Here is a 7450-nt window from a genome sequence, read left to right as displayed (position 1 = left end):
TTCTGCGTATCTCTTCTGAGGCAATATTGGTCTTTATTTTGTCTCTGAGTAAGTACACAAGTCTCCAAGTGATGAGTTAGTACTCACATCCCATTCACTAATAGATAAATAACACTGTAATAACAGCTCTTATAAGGTGGGCTCCTGACTTTAATATGAAATTGTGCCCCTTGTTTTTGTCCCCAGAAGTAGAATTTGCCAAGGTGGATGGTCACGTGTCTTCATCTTTTGCCCTTCTCTCCATACGCTCCTTGGATGCACTAAGAAGACGGCCACCTCTGCTCAGTTTGGGGTGTGAAATAATACACAGTTTTAATTTAGTATTTTTTAACCACAAGTTCCAATCTTTGAAAGCACCATGGTTTAATAGAATGTCCCAATGAGGGGTAAACCTGTGTGCCCTTTCATGGTTTTCTGTTCATTTTGGGCTATTTTCTAAATTGCTACCTAATTTCCTGCAAAAGAAATCTCTCCCTATGTCAAACCAACACTTTTCAAATAGGACAGATTTGTAAAAGTTCAGACTACCTCTGGTTTATAGTCTGTACCAAACTCTAAGGCTTGGTCATGAAGGATTCCTGCCTGCTATATAGCATCAGCCCCCTGTCTTGGGCCTCCAGCCCCCACCCCCTCCCCACTACTCTATGCTGAAAGCTTCAACCATGTCATGTATATTAAAGATCAGGAGCACTGGGCCTTTTCAGCTTGATGTTGTTCTTTCTCCCCATTCCTCCCCACCCTGTTTCTTTACTTTTGTGTCATCCCCACTGAGTCTCCTGCTGACAAAACACTGTTTCCTTATTCATTTTGTATCTAGTTTCCACCCTAGAGCTAGCCCAACAGCTGTGTCGGCAACTTACTGGCTTTGCGACTCACTAACTGTCCGATTCAGTTATTTAACTTCAGGAGGTTTTCGATGTCTTTATTTGTAGGTGGGTAAGAGAATTGTGGGGAAATATGGAGACTTAGATACAAAAACACATAGAAAGCTCTTAGAATCAAGTGTGGGGACGAGCAAAACTTACAGTATTTTTTCGTGTTACTATTAAAATCGGTTGGTGGCCTGTGAGGTGGCTCAGTGGGTGAAGAAGCTGGCCACCAAGCTTGGTGACCTGAGTCCCAATGTACATGGTGGAAAGAAAGGACCAAGCTCTGGAATCTGTCCTCTAACATCCCCACAAAGGCTGTGAGTGGTACGCCTAGCCTAATGTCCACCATGAGTAAATATAATAAGTATTTAATTTAAAAAGTAAGACTGTCAATAAGGTTTTTGGGTGTTTTTTGTTTTTTGTTTTTGTTTTGTTTTGTTTTGTTGGTTTTTCGAGACAGGGTTTCTCTGTATAGCCCTGGCTGTCCTGGAACTTACTTTGTAGACCAGGCTGGCCTCAAACTCAGAAATCTACCTGTCTCTGCCTCCCAAGTGCTGGGATTAAAGGCGTGAGCCACCACCGCCCGGCAATTAGTGTTTTTGGTTTGTTACTGAAATATGGTTTTTGCAGGAGAAGTGGCTATTTCAAACATGACCTAAAATGCTTTCAAGGCTGCTGTGATAGGAAGGCGATGAGAAACACAACCACAGACTGGGTTTGGTGGCACACGCCTTTAATCCCAGCACTTGGGAGGCAACAGCAGACAGATCTCCATGAGTTCGAGGCCAGCCTGGTCGACAGAGTGAGTTCCAGGATAGCCAGGGCTACACAGGGAAACCCTGTCTCAAAACAAATACTAAAAGAAAAATAAACCAAACCAAAACAGAAAGATGTCAACCATAATGAAGAATGCTACATTTAAAGTATTCTCACCACCTGTAAGGCATCAGGTGACTTCTGGTGGTGTCCCTGTGTGGCACACACAGACCAAATAGCATTTCACTGAAATACCGAAGTGAGCACATTGATTTTGTGAAAGAAATCCTTAAAAGAGGGCATTAGCCATGACTCAACCGTACCATGGGAATTTTTTTTAATTATTTTTATTTTTATTTTGCTTAGTTTTGAGACAGGATCTTGCTATGTAGCCCAGGCTGGTTTTGAACTCTTGGCCTCCTACCTTCCGACCCCCGAATGCTGAAATTACAGGTGTGTACAGTGCTCCCTCTTGTCATTTTTAAAAGCATTTGAGAACAACTAAGTCAAGATTCATACCAGACTAAAGTCACCTCTAAGTAACAAAGATAACTCTCACAATCTTTGCAAACATGAACTTCAAGGTGAAAACCCACAGTTCCTTTGGATCCATCAGTCACTATAAAAAAATTAAAAATTAAAAAAAAAAAAAAAAAAAAAAAAAGGCCTTCCACTCCAGAGCCATTGCCAAGACAGAAAAGGAAAAGTGGTGTTTTAATTTCAGATTTGTTTGTAGGAAACAAGTATTCCTGTCTGATAAATGTTCTCTAGCTTGAGTTTAAATGACTTTGCCCTTTGAAATGGCAGGGCTCCCTCGCTTTTGAGCACCTTGGTGTTGATAGGATCGTCTTTGTCTCCCTCCGAAGCAGTTGCTTATCATGGTTTAGCAAGGAGCTGTAGCTCTCCAGAGCAGCCATTCAAAATGAGAACGTCAGAAAGTGTGTTTACTCCTCAGGGTGTTACCACATGACAGAAAGATTCACTTGGGTTTAAGCTCTAGCCTGTGTCCAGGCCAATGTAACCATCTAGCTATAAAGTATTTCACTTCTTTTTAAAATATATGCTACTCCATATAGAAATCACTGGTTGGGAGATATCAGAAATGAGCGTACTTCCTGGAAGTTCCATAATTCACTTAAAATCAAAAGCCAATTGAAATGCCTACTTAGGTAGAAGAGACGAGGTCTTTGCACACCTTGGAGTCTGGAGCAAAAGCAAGTCTCTAAGTTCAAAGGTTAAACATTTCCCTTCCCCTCCCCCCCCACCCCCCGAGTGGCTATTCAAGTCATTACAAGGCTCTGAGAACTGATTGTATTTCACAATCCTATGAAAATAATAGGTAAGATTTATATAGAATCACAAATTGAATTTTGTGGATGAAAGGAATAAATGATATACTAGTCAAAACCAGAATTAGACTGTGCGTTCCAAAAGACTTGGAAGATGGAGTACATTGTACAAGCAGATATACCTTATCCCCTGGAGACCAGTCTAGGGCGGTCTCCATCGCATGGCTCAAAACTCTTGTACCCAAACTATGTGAGCTATGTGAGAACTTCATCAGGTAGAGGAAGGAGAACACAGTTGACAAGCGCAAGCTGTCAAGAGGCCCCGTGTGACCTTGGTACTGGCTGCTGCCTTGATAATGCCCTCAAACAAAACAGAGCGAACGCTTTTGTCCGAAGAGCTCCTCCACACGGTTGAAACAAAAAGCCAGTCTAACAAGGTTCTGGTGAAACACATGATCCAAACAATTCTGTATTGTCAGGGGCACATAGTGCCCTCCAGAATTATAGAACACCATTTTCTAAACTCCGGCCACTGGACTTAGATTTGTTGAGGCCTCAGCAAATTTTAAGTTCTCCTCTCATCGATGAGCCAGCCTCTGTGCTTAGCTGGCTTGGAAAGCCCAAGTGACATCCGGCCATGATGGAAGAGCAGCCCTGAGATAAGCCAGAGTGATACCCTTTGATTGTCACGGGAGAGCAGAGCGCTGAGATGAGCCAGCCTGGCCTTTGCACCATACCCAACTTGTCCTCTCCCCTCCCTGTTTTGTTCTTTAGGAGACCAGGCTATCCTACCTTCTCTATAGTGTTTATATAGAAGTTATTCTCAGCAGGGCTATACCAGGAATTCTTTCAGAAGCCAGTGCAGGAGAACTCAGTATATGTGAGAGACGCATCAGCCAACAGCCTCCATTGGAGCATCCTGCCTCCTCCTGAAAGCAAGGAGGTGCTCCAATGTTGATGTGAAACAAGAGGGTTTCTTGACATCTAAATGGACTATCCTCTGGGGCAGTGTTCTGTCAGAAGTCCTGTGATTTAGGTTTGGAGGATTTTCTTTTAGGTCCCCTCATGCTTTTTGTAATGGCTTGGATTCTCTTAAATGCTGGCTTCCTAGAGACAAGGAACAGGAATGTCTCCTCTGCTGCAATGCGGGCGCGGCACTATCTTTATTGGCTAACCCAACCCTCACCTCCTTATCCAGATGACCTTCTTGCTGTCTTCCTGGGTAAAACCCAGGATATTCGTCCTTAGTAAAATGACATCAGGCCTTGTAGTCTGTAATAGATTGCTGCAATTCTTTGCTAGGTTTTGTGTGTGTGTGTGTGTGTGTGTGTGTGTGTGTGTGTGAGAGAGAGAGAGAGAGAGATCACACATACAGTGAAATCACACTTTAAATCTTTAAGGTAAGAATTTTAATGAGAAACAACTGTCCAAGGAGCTCATTTTCTGAATTTGTGTCTCAACTTTACTGTGGAAAATGACAACTCACTGAAGCCAGCTTTGACTGGGCTTGGCCAAAGGAGGCCTGGGGTTTTTTGGGTACCTGAAAAGAACTAGAAAAATCTGTGAAGACCCTTACAGAGACAGGACATGCTCTCTGTAGGGAACGCACGGCCTTTCTGCCAACCCAGCGCTTTCCTGGTTTTGCGTAGCTCCTGTGCATCTGCCAAGGTGGCAGAGACACTTGGCGCTTAGCTGGGAGGCATGCCAGCTACCAGAAGCCCCCAGAGACCACCCTGAGTTATACTGTTGGGGGCTGGGGTAGGGGGGAGATGCTTGCTGGTACCACCATCCGTTTTCCCAGACTGATGCAGCTCACACTGGAATGTCTGCTTGAGAACTCCATCAATTTCTGAGCACCAAAACTAAACCCTTATATTACCACGAAGGTAAGGATAGCCTTCTCTGTCTGGCTCCAGGAGTCACCTGGTCTTTTGGGTTCTTTTGTGCCCGAATCCATCTCACCAGAAATCCTTTGTTTGTTCTCAGCAGACAGAAACCCATAATTCCTGCCCACTTTATCCACTCTACCTCTGTTCACAAATCCAGCTTCATCCCCCTCACTCCTGTCTACCTCATTGTCCCTCGGCCCTCACTTCATACCCATGAGCCTGACAGATTAATGTTCTGGCTTCCCAAGGTGTGTGATTGGTCTGACTCCAGCTGACCACTGGGATTTTAAGTCATGACCCTTTCTTGCAGGTAAACTCCTCTCCCCCACCCCACCCCCTTTTTTTAAAACTAAATTTATGCTTATTGCCAGTCTTTGGTCTGACCCTGAAAAAAAAAATGATTAAAGCAATTTACAGTCCCAAATATTTCTGAGGTAGGTGGGAGACTAAATTTCTCTTAGCAGACACACACCTAGTTTTCAGTCCCTGAGCCTTGGGGGAGTCAACTTGAATTCTACTTGTTATAGAATTTTAATTCAATCTATCTCAACCTGGATCATCTCAGCAGATGAAGCCCTGCACTGGGCTGTAGAGAGCAGGCACAGCGCTGTGTCCCACCTCCACACCTGTAGAATTCAGCAGTTCCCTTTCCAGGAAATCCTGAAGAGCATGCACTTTGGCTGTCTGTGTCTGTGTCTGTGTTGGGGGTGTGGTGGGTTGATGATGGGTTTAAGGTTGTAGACAAGTCAAGACATGTTGTGTTCTTCTGAGGAATGAGGGACAAAGAGCTAAAACTCGTCTAGAGTAGCCCACTGGCCTAGCATTTGATTCAAGCCACTGTAACAGCCGCCACAGCCTTACTGAGTGCATCTCCCCGACAGTTTGTAAAAGATCCATAAGAGTAATAAGTTCCCTGTCACAGAAACGCTGTTAGGGGAACACTGGGGATGGGAGGATCTCTGGGAGTTCAAGCCCAGCCTGGTCTACATAGAGAATTCCAGAACAAACAGGACTACACAGAGAGAGAAACTTTGTCTTAAAACCTATATGCAAACCACTATCCCCCTCACATACATGAAAGAAAGAAAAGAAGAAAAAGAAAGAAAGGAAGAGAGGAAAGAAGGAGAGAGAGAGAGAGAGAGAGAGAGAGAGAGAGAGAGAGAGAGAGAGAGAGAAAACAATTTGTAGATGGCTAGAGTTCCTACTAGTACCATGAGTTTCTAAGAAACTGTCCTGTGAATATTTCCCCGTTAGTTCTTCTGGCATTTCTGAAGCTTTGAAGTCATACCAGACTCAGGCTGCTCACCACGTTCATTAGTGAGAGATGATACAGCAACAATGTGTCTACCTGGGGAGAGTTCCCGTCAGACCTGATCCCTCTTCCCTCCACCTCCTTTCCTTTCTTCTCTTACTCTAGTGAACCAAAAGAAGCCAGGAATCTGAACGTTTCCAAATGTGATTTTTAAAATTGTTCCTTGAAGCTCTGGAGTGTACATTGCGCATGTACACTCCCAAGCACACTTACTCTTATACTGCTTAACCATTGCTCAGTGCTAGGCTGAGATTCAAAACGGTGTTTTGTTGCTTTAGACCAGTGGTTCTCAACCTTCCTAACACAGTGACCCTTCAACCTCATATTGTGGTGACTCCTAACTATAAAATTACTTTCATTGCTACTTCACAACTGTAATGTTACTGCTGCTATGAATCCTAATTGGTTTTATTTATTTATTTATTTATTTATTTATTTATTTATTTATTATATGTGAGTACACCTGTAGCTGTCTTCAGACACACCAGAAGAGGGCATCTGATCCCATTACAGATGGTTGTGAGCCACCATGTGGTTGCTGGGATTTGAACTCAGGACCTCTGAAAGAGCAGTCAGTGCTCTTAACCACTGAGTCATCTCTCCAGCGCTGCCCCCGCCATGTGTTTTCTGATGGTCTTAGGCTACCCCTGTGAGAGAGTTGTTGAGCCCCCCTCCCCCGCCAAAAGGTCACAACCCACAGGTTGAGAACCACTGCTTTATGCAGCAAGTGTCTAATTTGGTTCTTTTGCCTAATTGAGTGGGCAGTTTAAGGCAAGAGTAATTTTTATGGAAATGCTTGTCCCAGTGGAAGAAGACTCAGCAAGGGACAAAAGAGACAGGGGATGAGGGAGGAGCATCCCTTCTCCATTCCCCTGGGCCGACTTGCATGTGGGCCGACTTGCATGCTTGCTGGGTGGATGGCAGACCTGTTCTGTCTGTGGCAGACCTGTTCTGTTCCGGGCCGGCTTGCACGCTTGCCGGGTGGGTGGCAGACCTGTTCTGTTCCGAGGAGTACAAAGCCCCAGCCCATGCTTGACTGCGAGAGTAAAGGAAACTTTACAGATGAGCGCTGACAGTGGCCTCGCTCTGCTCCGTGATGTGGTCCTAGCAGAGACTGCGTCACATTTATGCAACACAGGAACTTGACCGTAACTCAGGTACCCGCTTTAACTGCCGCGCATACACTTAGTAAGTTAACCATGCCTCCTAAAAATTAGATTTTGAAGCCGGGCGTAGTGGCGCATGCCTTTAATCCCAGTACTCGGGAGGCAGAGGCAGGCGGATTTCTGAGTTCAAGGCCAGCCTGGTCTACAAAGTGAGTTCCAGGACAGCCAG

The sequence above is a fragment of the Mus caroli genome, chromosome 10, assembly GCF_900094665.2.
Source record: "Mus caroli chromosome 10, CAROLI_EIJ_v1.1, whole genome shotgun sequence".
NCBI lineage: Eukaryota > Metazoa > Chordata > Mammalia > Rodentia > Muridae > Mus > Mus caroli.
The sequence above is the reverse complement of the archived record's forward strand: the minus strand, read 5'-3'. Positions refer to the sequence as shown.